The 14,140-nt window shown below is 37.2% G+C and overlaps 1 protein-coding gene across 8 annotated transcripts in view; it reads right to left on the reverse strand.

Moving 5' to 3' along the window:
• The window catches only part of LOC126871324 (DNA N6-methyl adenine demethylase-like), a 146,128-nt gene that overhangs the window by 52,062 nt on the left and 79,926 nt on the right, over positions 1–14,140 (reverse strand). The window lies entirely within an intron of this gene.

A 14,140-nucleotide genomic window follows, 5' to 3' on the forward strand; every position in this document is an offset into this window, starting at 1 on the left:
TATTTGAAACGCTGGCTGGAGGGTTCGTTTATTAACGTCGCTGCAACTTGTTGCTGGCCGCGTTGCCGCCTCTGAATAACGCCCTTCTGACCTCTCCGGAAGCTTCCCTGTCCACGGCGCGCTCCTTTCAAGGAAACCGAGACGCCCTTCTGTGGCTCCGTGCTTCCGCATTTGCCAAATCGCTTCTGCCACTCGACGTAATCGCGGTCTGGCTTTCGAAGCTCATCCTTCGACTGTCGGTGTCCTTGACACTGCGTTTCGTGCTTAAGTATACTTCTCGACTAAATTTTAGCACGTTCCTTAACAGCCTATCTTCTTACGAATTCTAGTTCAATTTTAGAATAGTAAAGCTGTTTTTTCCCTTTTCTCCTTACTTATCTATTAGTCTTTCAGTCTTATTTAGAACCTACTTCTTTGTATCATACTTAGATTATACAACAGTTATCTCATACGAATATGGCAACATCTGTGAAACTTGCTAAATTCTAACGAAAAATTTTACTGTTTAAACGTTTTATTTCAGAAATAATAATAGATTCTCCATATCTGTAATTTATATATTTCACTATTTACACAGTACAAATTTTCATTAATATTCATTAATATTACATATAATATAACAATTAGAACCTTCAATATCCGTGTTAAATTTCTATCGTTTTCTTCGTCCCATGTAAGATTAATTTCTGTAAATGATCGTGGAACACCCATGAGATGCGTTAACATCTCAATGCTATGGAGAGGATGGCTACTTGACGATGCAGAGGGATGCATGAAGCAACAGCGATAACGGGGCTGCCGATGAGGGGATGAAATGAAAATACTGGTGTTTTTGATTGTGCATTCGGGGGTGAATGTTGCTTGTTGCTCTTGGGACTCTGCCAATGTGGAGTGTTCGACGAGATTGTGGAAACATCGGGCAAAAGGTGTTCTCGAACTGTTATCTTTTCCAAATGTGAGGTTTTAACAGATATTGAAAAAGAGATTAATTTTATTACTAGTTATCGCAACACGATCTTCTCTGAACTGATGACGGAATTTGGCGATGTTCCTCGGTTACATCAGCTGTAGCATAAAACGTAAAATAAACGGTTGAACTATGAGATCAGAAGTATGAATCAGTGCGTTGCAAGGTACTAAGTCGCGATTACAGTCATGTTTCAAATATTCTGCACTGTTTCGAAAGTTTTCAGTCATCAAGAATTTACCGATTGTTCAAGATCATCCTGGAATGACCTCAAACCACAGACATTAATCGCTTTCAAATAACAAAAAGATCGTGATCTCTGTGATTTCTGAAATAAGGTCGCCGAAAGGTGCTCTAGAGGTATTTTATTTTCAATTATTTTACGTTTGATATTGCATATAAACAATAATATTGCAAACATTTAATAGTACAAAAATGAGATATATATATAGAACCTGGTAAAAAGCGCTTCATTGGAAAATAAAGATCCACTATACAGTATTTATGTATAAGTAAGTACATTCCATCAAAGTTTTAAATCGTCAATAAAGAAAAGGTGGATTTCTTACAATTAACATGACAGTGCCTATATATATGTCGGGTTATCATTAGGATTTAAGGCGCGTAATGATTCTTCGTTTGAATTAGCCATTGATTTACGAAACAGAGAATATATTTACGCGAGTAAACAAGATTTTACAAAATATTATGAATAATGAGTTTAATAAATGATAAGATTAACAAACGATAAGTTTAACTAATAATTAGATTAAAGAATAATAAGTTTAACGAACAATAAGAAGAACGAATAATATGTCTTACGAATAATAAATTTAACGAATAATGAGATTAACGATTGATAGGTTTTACGAATAATGAATTTAATTAACGCTATTAACAATGTTCCGGGGTTCAAACGAATCCACGGTCAACGGGATAACTCTTTACTATGCGTAGAATAATTTTAAACACAAAAATACGATTGCTGAGACGCTCGGTAAATTGCTCGATGTATCACTTTCCAAGGCGATCACACGAATGAATATCTGATGAAAATCTTTTTCGCTATACGACTGCATTTGTTTGTTATATGCTCGCTGGAGACATCGAGAAGGTTCCAATCGTTGTTGCTAGGCAATTTCTGTCAAAAGTTTGTTGTATACACTTTGGAAACATCGAGAAAGATCCAAACGCTGTTACTAGGCAGTTTCTGTCTGGAGATTGATTCCTAATACAACGTGTGTCCCATTATATCGACATCTCTAAAGTACAATTCTATGTGATTTCTAGGGAGAACAATACAACCGATCCACACTTTCGTCAGGCAAAACGTTTATCCCGTGACCGTGGCTACGTTCAGCGACCAGTTGTCACCTCGAACCCACTTTCGCTTTCACAAATATCAAACAATTACAAATGACAATTGCTTAATTACAGTTATGATAAAATCTAGGCTGAAGCATTAGACGGCTTCCTCAAAATTGTAAAGGGAAGGCTCCGGTTTTCCTTTCATCTCCGACATATATACCATCACCGTTCCAATAAACTCCATATTATCCATCTGAAACATTATCGTTACTTTGTTCCTTTCACTTTAGCTGTTCCGCTAACTCTCTAATTTAATATACAAAAATTTTTGGAATACGACATTTGAAATTTCCTTCTTCTGCTATTCTCCATCCTATCACATTATTTACACATGTGATCCCGGCAAAACGAAAGTACTCGCGCAAGTGCAATCGTTCTCTCTTGTCAGCGATCCAACCAAAGTGGAACGTCCACAGTACGTTTGGTATGATTCATCGTGATCGTATAACTTGAAATTACATGATCTTTCTCGATTGTGATCGGTTATCGGCGACACACGTGCGTTTCTTCACGTTTCACGCGGCAACCAAGCCACGAAACGACTTCGATACTCCGAAACATGCTCGAGAAACCTATCTAATCGAGCCGCGTTTACGAAGGGCAATCGATTTTTCGTTTAATTTTCGTCGTCGAGTCGCGTGGGCCCCAAGCGATCGATTAATCGTGAGCCATTACGAGTAACGATTCGATGGACAGCCCCAGGAAGATTGAGCGTTAATTATCAACCTCCTCTCGGACGAACATTCAATTATCCTCTCGAGATCGTTGGAATACTTTTTCTTGTATTTTTTAGCCAGAGTTTGTTTGTATAGCGCAATCTACTGTGGTTGGATAATTTGCAGTCTATTTTATGGCGCGATTGGCTTTTTTTCCTTTTTGGTTGGTTAAAGAGATTGCGATAGTATCTGTTTCGATCCACGAATTTTTGTGTTTCAATCTGACTTTAGTTTCAATAAACGAAAAAGTCATTAACGTTTTGAAAAGTTTGTGTATAAAATGTGAATAGAAAATTACACAGATTAACAGGGATCCTCGTATTTCGTCTTTGAATATAGGAAATTTGTTGAGAAACACGATTGGATTGAAAATGACTCGAAGGATGCAGTAGAATTAATGCTTATATAGACAGCCAAAATGTTGTGGTCTAATTTTAATTCAACGAATTAAACAATTTTATCGTATAACGTGTCATCTTTAAATAGATATTTTTAATACCTACAACTTTTATTCTAAATTTTTTATAATCAGATTATTGGGTTTGTTATTATATGAAAAAACTATCATCGACAACTTTGGAAATTGCTTACAAATTCCGTGCAAGAAATTTCGAATGGCAAATATATAAGATGTGTTCCTGAACATGGTTTCTATAAGTTCGTGCAAAAAGATTTCAAATACCATTTAATGTCGGATTTGATCTTTTTTCAGGCTAATTTGACCGGAGTCATATGTTTTGACTTAAATCTCTAAATTACTTTAACTTAAGAGAAGATATTAGGATATAATACACAGTTTCTTTTCAGTGTACATCATTCGGTGTTCCTTTCTTGCCATTATGCATTTCATGTGATGCTACTTCGTTTTCGAGAAAACGTTGCAAGAAAATAAAACGTAACTACCCGCGAATAATTTACGAAGAGAAAGCTATCGTTGAACTTCGAAGAGGATCCATTCGCTGTTATTCGATTAATAAGAAAAATCCGATTTCACGATAAAATAAACATTTGTATCCATAAAAAAAAAGAATAAAAACGTGACGAATGGCCCGTAAAACGGTGATACTCGATCAGGTAATATTTTTTTTTTTAAATTACCTGTCTCACGGGACAAACGAGATTTATGTAATAATCTAAGCGCAGCACACAGATATACATATATATATAGCATCTTTTTTTCCCCGTTGCTATCACACGATAAATATTTATTCGTAGCACGGTTTAACTTCTGATAACCGAGAGAGGAATCGTCGTAATGTCGCATCGATCATCGTCGTTCCCGGAATCTTCTTTAGGTGGAAACCTCGAGAAACTCGACTAATGGCCGAGATTCGCTACAGACGGTCGCTATTAAATTTACCGTCACAGTTTCGGGTTAATTTATCTCCTGAGGTGCGTTTGTTGCGAGTGAAACTTTGACTTGCAGGGTGAGATGATTTCCAGATGTCAAGGTCACCCGGCCTTTCACCAACAGCATCATGGATTCTTGAATATTTGACATTTTTTTCATTTGTAAATGTTTATCTTTTATCTAATCGTTAGAATGTTTCATTTTAAGTTAAAGATAAAAATAAAATCTCTTTGCCGAGTTGTCGTTGATTTTCGTTAAACGCAAGGAATTTTTCATCGCGTTTGAATAATAACTCTTATCGACTCGTTTAGTGGAAAATACGTGGGTAGTACTATCTTATCTACGAGTCTAGATTAGACAAGAGAAAGGCCCACTCAAGACCCAGAACGGAAATCGTGGCCCAATTATTTCTTCTATGTTCCTTGCTTAATTAACAATAATAATAACAGTCAAGCCCCAAGATACAATTACAGTCTTGTGAAATCTACCATTAAACTTTGATCCAATTACCATACAATATATCTGCATACAATTCCATTAAAAATGAAATCAACGTAATAAAAGCAACGGAGAAAAGTATCTTCCAGCTACATGTAGCAGTATTGTAAAAATCTAAAAGACACTCGATCCTCGTGTCGTTCAATTTTTTATACTTCTCTCGTACTTTGGTTATTCTGTACGTATAATTACTGTTACATAAAAATGACGCAACAGAACGCGAGTAAACGACTCTTAAGAAACGACTTTAAAATAGAATTGCTTGATATAAATACACTATCGTTTACGACTGGACAGCGCATTTTTATACGTTTCTTGGAAATTGAAAAGTGCAAAATCGCGCAACTTTCTCGGAACGCACATAGCATTTATGACATATAGTGCGTTAGTTAAATTAGTGCATTAATTATTAAATGATAATGATACTCGATAGGTGAAACAGTCTTCTATAAATATTACTTTCATTACTTCATATTGGTTTTTAAACATTTACACGCATCGCAATTATTCTACGTATTACACGTAACTATAGAAATTATGAAGCAGCAAAGGTCATTGTATCTCGATTTATTAATTCGATAATCAACCAATGCTAGTGGTAATCTGATAATCAAAATGCATCTTGTCAAAAAATAAGCAAGTATCCTGTATACTTGTCACCCATAGTGTACACATTAACCGAGGCTGACGTGCAAAATCTTCGACAATGATCGAAGACACGTAAACACCAGCTCGTCAAATATTAATTAAAATCTCGTTAATCGTAAATACGTTGTTTGGTATCGAGGCAGAAGAATCGCGACTGGATAACTGGATCGAAAATGATAAAGAGGAAACGGTAAAAGAGAAGAAGAGAGAATGATGGCGGTTATCTGGCGTAGAAATTCGAAGGAGGGCGGGAAGTTCGCACAGACCGGTCATAAATAATGTCACCGTTCGTTCTGACTCGATTATTTCGCACGGCGCGGAACTTAATTATCCTAATCACGAAAATTATAGGCAAGAGTTCGCCACGGGTTCCATTACGCCGTGGCCAGCCTCGCAATACTTAATGGCCCCTTCTCGCCAGAAGAAACGCTCGTAAATAACATCGCGTTTTGGATAATGTAGAGTGCCTAATGGAAACACCGGGGCTCGCTTGATTATTTGAACGTTTATACGAACGCGGTCTTCGTAATATTCCTTCGTTTCGGAAATTACACTTCTTGTCGTTCTGATGAGGTAGTAAATATGGTGAAAAGGTAATCGGTACTCGGTCTATAAAGGGGGATTAAGGCGAATAAAGAGTAATTTTGCTTTTTAAATTCTTGAAACTGTACGAGTAATCGTGAAGTGATAGTGAACTTTATCCGTGTCAACGGTTGCTTAATTTGTTGTTAGGTTCAAGAATTGTCGATGAGTTATTTAGAACACTCCACACCGAGACATACGAAGTACAATATAGCGTCTATAACAAGTATTTACATGTCGTTTATTACAGGATTAACATACTAATTAATATTAGATTCCAGTCTATCGAATTTCGTATTATTTAATAATACTGGCTACGAAGATTTGATACTATGAAAATGAAAAAAAAAAAAAATGTTTCGCTGGAAAATAAGGATATGTGCAGTAGTTTTTTTTAATAGTAAGGATTTAACCTGAAGACAATAATTATTTTAGAGTCTTTCGGCTAAAACCAAATTTTAAAAAATTTAATTTAGCTAAATCGATGTTTGTTAAACCAATGGGAAAATAATATTTACGTTTAGAGGTCCTTCGGCCGATCTGTCAGAATATGATATTCACTTAAACGGTGAATATATTAACTTCGTGTTTAGTAATTAAAATGCGCATAGTGCGATGGTAAGCGTTTCGGTAGGACCGTGCATGAAGCGCATAAATCTTTCGATCTTTATGTATGGGACGATTGCAAAATCCTCTCATCAGACATACTTATGCACTGAATCACGATTTCATTCCATACTATTCTTCCGACTTGCACTAATGATCCAGTTCACGGCGGGCATGCTGCCAACTGGTTCGTTCTTATTCATCAATCCCTCGAAATTCCTGCCTTTTTTTCCTCTACTCAGCGTTCAATTATTAATTCCTCCTTCTTAATCATCCATTCAGCCTCTTTCCATCATAATAACTTTAATTTCTTTCTTTAATCAATCAATCGTGCACAATAAAATGATTCGTAAAATTCATAAGAACGTGCTTCTTCCTTTCGATACTAATCATTTTTTTTTTTTTTTTTTTAAGGATGTTAAGTAATAACAAAGGTAGATAATCGAGGAATTTTAGGAAATTCTGTATTCTCGATTCGACTAAAAACGACTGAAACTGATTGCACATCGATTCCACAGCATTCGCGATACTTGTAAATGCTAACTAGCATTTTCGTTCACGCAGGCATCTACCACAGGAAGAATTGTCAGCTTCGCGAACGTCCTACCCCCTCGAGCTTTGCCATTCCTTTGAAGCTCTTCGTTCACCCCGATCGCTTCCTCTTTCCTTTTCCCTCTTTTTCACACTTTCCGTTTGTGTAGGTACGTCAACAACGCGGTAGGAAACTGGCCGTGGCAATGATCTGCCAGCGGCTTTTCACCGTTTTCGTCTCTTTGCTTACTCCGAAATTAACTGTTTTCTATGCTTTAAAATATAGATAGAATGTATTTTTAAACTGTATCGAATATTCATATCTGTTCAATATTGTTCATTGCAAAACCTTAACGAAGAAACGGTAGAGGGAGGAGGAGACGAAAGATGAGATAAAAGGCAGATGGAACGATAGTAAGAAGAAATTAAATTGAAGAGCGAAAATCTATGATGCTACAAATATTATTTTCGAAATTTAGCTTAGAATGTACTACTATTTATTATACAATTTTATTACGGAATATCCATTTCTACTATATCTGTATTATATTTATTCGTCTTATAGAATATTTATTTATTATACGTTTATATTTCATTAAATTGGAACTACTCTACTAGCAATATGAAATGAAGAAATTTGTAAAACGTAAAATTGGAATTACAATCGGTTTCCTCCCCGTGTTTTTATTTCATTTTTCCCAACGAATACTGAATTTCCGTTTCACGTTACCCAATTTCGCGACGAACGTACAGATGAAAAAGGAAGGCGGAGAATGGAAACGAAGAAACGAGATGAACGAGAAGCAGGAAGAGAGAAAAGAGACGCAGAGGGTGGAGAGAAGAATTAGCATTTTATTCGTGCCGCGACCGATCGATATTCGTGGGCAGGTTCGTCTTCGTTTTCTGCCGGTTGGAACCTTTGGAGCCGACACATTGTTCGCGAATTCAAGATGGCGTGCACCGACACCTCTGCCGCCGCCGCCACTGCCGCCAACAACGCACCCCTCTTCGTAACCCCCTCCGTTTCGTCGAAGCTAAATTGCATTAGGTCGACGAAAGGAGAGGGAGGAGAGAACCAGGGCCGACGAGGGTAGGTATGAGGTAGAACGAGGAAGGAGGGTGTGTGTGAGCCAGGGGTGTAAAGAGGGAAAAGAGAGGAACCACGAGGGGATGGGTTGATGGCAGAAGACCGCTAATTATTTCACCTAGGATACCCGCTAGGATGATCTTTCTACCTGCCAGCTGAAATCCGTGGATTGCGAATTACCATTGATTTTGGATTAAATCGTTTGGAAACCGGGGGAATGTCTGGCTCGATCGAGGCACGATTGCGATTTCATATCGAATTGTTGGCGCGTAGGGCTTGGAAATCGATTCGTGCGATCGTTCGTTGCACGTTTTTAACGAATTACTTTCAAAATACTACATATCAGGTTCGATAGATTCGTTCTCGGAGTGAATTCTTCATTTTTAATTTCGCTTTAAGTTGCTCTTTGTGTCTTGGTTTATATCGTTTTGCTGGTCGATGTTGTTTCTTCGCGATCACAGAGAAGATCTAGGAAATTCTTGCGATTTTTATAATTACACAGTGCTGAAAATAATTAGAAACGTGACATTTTGATTTACGTAACGGTTGTGAAGTTAATTTCTGTTCTATATGTATAATTTGTATTTAGAGTATCTGCATATGGAATATAAATTTCTTCGCCGACATTAAGCTGTGCGAGATTATTATTTTTAAAAGCGTAAAGTTCTTATGAAAGCGATACAAGTTGCATAATCTACACGTATCGTGTCGATAATGAATTCCCCGTAGGTGGAGTTCTTCCTGTGTAAAGGTCACTTCCTTCTGTAAACAAAAAGACGCGACCTATTCTTTATAAGCCACAGAGAGGTACTTCAAACGAGCACAAAGACGGTAAGATCATCAAAGAACATTAATAATAGAGGAAAGGAAAGTACTTCCTCTGGATTTTCCGTTCCCACTTTCCTCTTATAAACGTCCACCTTTTTCATTAACAATGAACATTTATTCATTTTAAAAAGAATAATTAATCTAAGTTAAGAAACTTCTCTACTTTGTAATTCTTCTTTTGCATTCAATTTTTTTTTTTTTTTAATCTAACTATATCATCATCTTTCCAATTTCTTATATTTACGACATTTCTTACTTCATTTTGATTCTATCTCCTGTGGTTTCTACTTTGTAAAATTTATCTAGATTATTCCTTGTCGTAAGAATAGAATATTACCTTTCTTACCATACCAAGATTTATTAATTCCACGTCGAACGAAACGAATTAACAATTAACATACAGAATTCCAATCGATTGTACGTTTCAATGTTTCCGTAATAAATGAAACCGATTCCGTGAATTTAGTTTGCAAGCGTTTCGTACGTTTCGATATCTTATACATGACCTCGATGAACGTTTCAGCAAACGTTATAGTATTCTATGAGTCATTAAAAGTTCCTTCGATAAGATCATCGCTCGTATCGAAATACCCTCCTCTTCGCTTGTAGTTTCCACGGATCTTTGCTTGGCCGTGATAACGAAATTCTCGTTGGAACCTCCTTATTGATCAAACGCAAAACCCTGTCTGTTATTCAGCAACAACATCGAACCGGTCAAGTTTGATTGCTTTTCGCTACAAAATCTATTCCCCCAAACTCGATTCCATTATCATCGAAATATTCTATCTATAACGAATTTAATTTTCTCCTATCCTTAGAAATAAAAAAAAGATATTGTATATTGTACATTCAGTCGATATCGGAGTTTTATTAACGGTAAATAGATTACCTCTCAGAGAGAGCGAGAGAGAGAGAAAGAGAGAGAGAGAGAGAGAGAAAGAGAGAGAGAGAGAGAGAGAAAGAGAGAGAGAGAGAGAGAAAGAGAGAGAGAGAGAGAGTTTATTTTATATATCGTAAACTGCATCATTCCGAGGTTAATAATCATTTTCCTTATCAATTTAATTTTAATGACGTCGTTAACTCTTTCCACCTACTTTACTACGTACTGATTATTGGACTTTAATTACACGCATTGTAAACTGCACCGCATAAACCGTATGGTTACTATTAATTGGCAATTCAGTATTGTTCATCTGCGTGAAAAGAAATGACAAGAAAAAAAGAAAACAGGAAAAGAACAAACCCTAAATACACCGTAGATAATTACAATTAGAACGATATACGATGAAAATACAAATAAAAGAATCACGCTTCCATCTCAACAAAAAAAGAGCATCAATCACGGCGAAAGTACTTGCGTACTCGTAGCGTAGCTTAATTGCAAAACTAAAGAATCTAAAAACTATCGTTTTTGTAGTTGTAAAGTTACTCGTATCTAAATCCTCAATTTGCTCCACCTAAATTACTACGATGCACTTGAAGCAAATCAGTCAGCGCGATAATCGACGCGAGTCTCTAAGTATCCACTTGCCAGCGTCGTTACAGCCGTGTAATTTAACATATGGTCGTTCATATAACAACCGTGCAAACAGAGAAAGCTTTAGATTACACTTAACTCGTTGCAATGAAACATCCTAATTTGCCGTGCAACGAAATCGCATTTGCAGTGGAATCGCGTACACGTCGTCCCGTCAGAATAATTGATAAGGTGTGTAAAGTTGTTCGACGTCTGTACGACGCGACGTACAGAGGGGAGCGTCTCGACGCGGATGGTCGCGTGTTTCCTATTGGAACGCAGCTCAAGTGCATAGCGCCGCGGCTGATTTATATCGCACCACGTTCGACGAGCTTTTGATATCTTTGTGGCGGCGGGCCGGTATCGATCGAACGAATAGAGCGGTTGCACACGTGTACCGGCACCTGTGCCGACGCAACGTCTTCGTGACAGAACGCAATTCCGCTTTTTCGCTGTTTCAATTTATAGTTGTCGCGCTCGATCGATGCCAACGCGCCGCTTGAAGCCAACGTTACCGCTTGTCTGTCAGCTTCTGATCGTTGCAATTTTCTTCTACGTAACAGACACGGACATTGTTTTGGAATCGTAACTACCGATTCTTTCGACATCGAATAGTCGTACGAAGATATACAGAGCATCTTATTCGAAACTCTACGTTCAATTATCTCCTGAACTATTCCTTATCCTACAGAGAATGTTTCAAGGAAAATTTGCTTTCTTTCCTTCGAAGATGTTCGACGATGGCCACGCGTCTTCTTCGACAGTGTCCCCGAGAATTCTATGTGACAAAGGAAGGTGAGAAGAGAAGGTGGAAGGACGTGGATCGTGTCGTTTCTCGATCAATGATTTTTAATGAAAAGCTGACTTACACTGATCGGTTTCAAAGCTCTCCTTAACCTCCCTCACATTCTCGGTATCGAGTCATTTAAAAAAATTCTCTGCCAGTTAATTGCGACGTACGGTTTGGTGGATGACCGCGAATCGTTTCGCCGGAAGTTCCATCGCTGAAAAATGGATCGCGCGTCCGCGTGTAGCTTCTGGGCGCGAAAGAAAGACACAGGCGCGTTTCCATCGTGTATCGACTCGGGATAAATGGCTGTAGATAAATGGGCAAAAAGTAGTGGCAGAGAGTCGCGAGGACGTATCAAACTCTTTTTTAACCACCGAAGTGAAATGCAACGACGGCGGCCAGATTACGCTTGCAGCTGGAACACATTTCAAACATGGCGGTGCAACGCGCACACGCGCTCTCCGTTTCGATCAATACCCTACCAACATAGCACGTTGCTTAATGTCAGTTCTCAAACTCCTCCGTGGCTGTTCTGTGAGCGACGAGAAATTTATTCGGAATTTTATTCCCTTTATTTCAACCTGGAACCTTTGGAGCAAATGTAGAAAAAGGATGATCTATCGGATTGCAGGACGATTTCAACGATGTAAAAGATTTGTCCTTTTAAAGGAAACTTATGTTCCTTAGTTTTGTAATAGATTTTTAAATTGATCAATTTATACTCGTGTTTGTTCGTCTCGATGTATCAGCAGGTACATAAAGTAACTATGCTTGGAATCTAATATTTTCTATATAGGAAAAGAGAAGTGGTTTAATCTTGTTGCGATCTTGGAATTTTTTATATCTCAATCTCGCTTTAATTTCAACCGAGAAAAGGACATTTAATATTTGAACAAGATGACTTTTAATTTCGACCGAGAAACAGAATTTTAACGTTTCAGGTCATTAGCATACAATTAGAATAAAACGAGAAATCAGGCACATCGATAAGGATTCTTTTACATTTTCGTGAAATTTCAGAAATCTTTTAACGATGGGACAGTACAATTCGGTCGAAATTGACCCGAAGTGTGCAGATTATGTCATTTTTTAATATGATGCTATTCTCATATATCGATGAATTAACCATTTTTTTTTTTTTTTTTTTACAAATTCTCAATTTCGTGTAAGATAGCAAATCTTCGAATTCAAAACGCAACGGCTAACGTTCTATTAAATTATCTTTCTGTAAGAGTAAATAAGATTGTGTATTTCCAAGAACGATACATTTTTATTTATTTCTTTATCTTTTCAACGACTCTTTGATCTAACTTTCTTGTTACTAGAAATATCCTACTATGTTAATTTCGTTAGATCTCTTACTCTTTTACCAGTTCGGCCTCTTTGACTATAAGAAGAGATTTTTTCTCGGTACGTAGTATGTTTTATATCGGCAATAAGGCGATAAAATAGAGGAGAAATATCCTCGCGATAGAAGAGATTGTTTGTGAACGGATTTTATGGCTGGTAGAATTGTCTACTGCATTTTACGAGCCTTAAACAGCACGCGAGCTAGAAGAATCGAGTAGAAGAAACGTTTTGTTTATTTTGCTTCGTATGTATAACGAATTTACGATTAATTAATTTCTTGCAGTAATGAGCTCGTAACTTTCACGTCACATTGCTAAAAAATATTAGAACGACAAAATACTCAGGAGGGATTTTTCAAATTATATCGCGAAGATGTAAAAATATCGAATAATAAATAAAATTGTAAATTTATTTTTCGTAGAATTTCTATAATTGTCGTCCAAGAAATTAATTAATTCTTTCACCTTGGAATATCTGGAATAATCGATACGATTCATTTTAATTAGCCTAATCGCAATTCTTGATCGTTATCGTTACCAAACTTTTTATCAAATTTCTCGTTCGCGTTTTTCATATATTCAAATTTGCATAGGCGTGCGTATATCTCAGCGATTTATTCGCCAAATTACCTTCCACCTGACTATGTTTGTACTCTGATTCAGAGAGAAGGTGGGAAAATTCGTGCGAACCCCGTTCAAGACAATCAAATTTCCTCGTATTGGCCAAGTTCGCGCGACCACCGCGGTTTTGTTTAAAAAGCGCGGCTGTTCACGCATCTGCAAAGCAAACATAACGTCGAGCGTTCGGCTCGACCACGCGCTATTTTTCCCTTCTCGTACAGCAACGATTTTCCCGCCGTTCTCCATCTCGAGTCGAGTAAGTTCATGTATTTCGAGTTTTGCTTTTATAAAACAGAGGGGAAAGGCTAACGGAAAATAGATCGCGTATATACCAACGACTAAACTGCGAAATTTTATATGATTTTCTATTTTCATTAACACAATAAGGAAATGGAACTATAGAAAGATTTATTTTCCCAAATTTATTAAGGAAGAAAGTAGCTGCTCTGTTTCGAATATCTTTTATACTTTTATACTTTGAAATTTTCATTTATCAAGAGGATACGCTCTTTTCGAGAACAAAAGATACGATCGAAGTAAAAGTTAACGTCGACAATAAGCAAAGAATTGCGTGAAGAGATAAACGCATCGACGAACGACCGATCTCAAAGGGTTTTCTGGAATTTCCAAGGGCGAGCAACGAGCGTGTGTTTCGAGTGGTGGCAAACACGAGGCCGTTTAC

The sequence above is a fragment of the Bombus huntii genome, chromosome 11 (genome assembly GCF_024542735.1).
Source record: "Bombus huntii isolate Logan2020A chromosome 11, iyBomHunt1.1, whole genome shotgun sequence".
NCBI lineage: Eukaryota > Metazoa > Arthropoda > Insecta > Hymenoptera > Apidae > Bombus > Bombus huntii.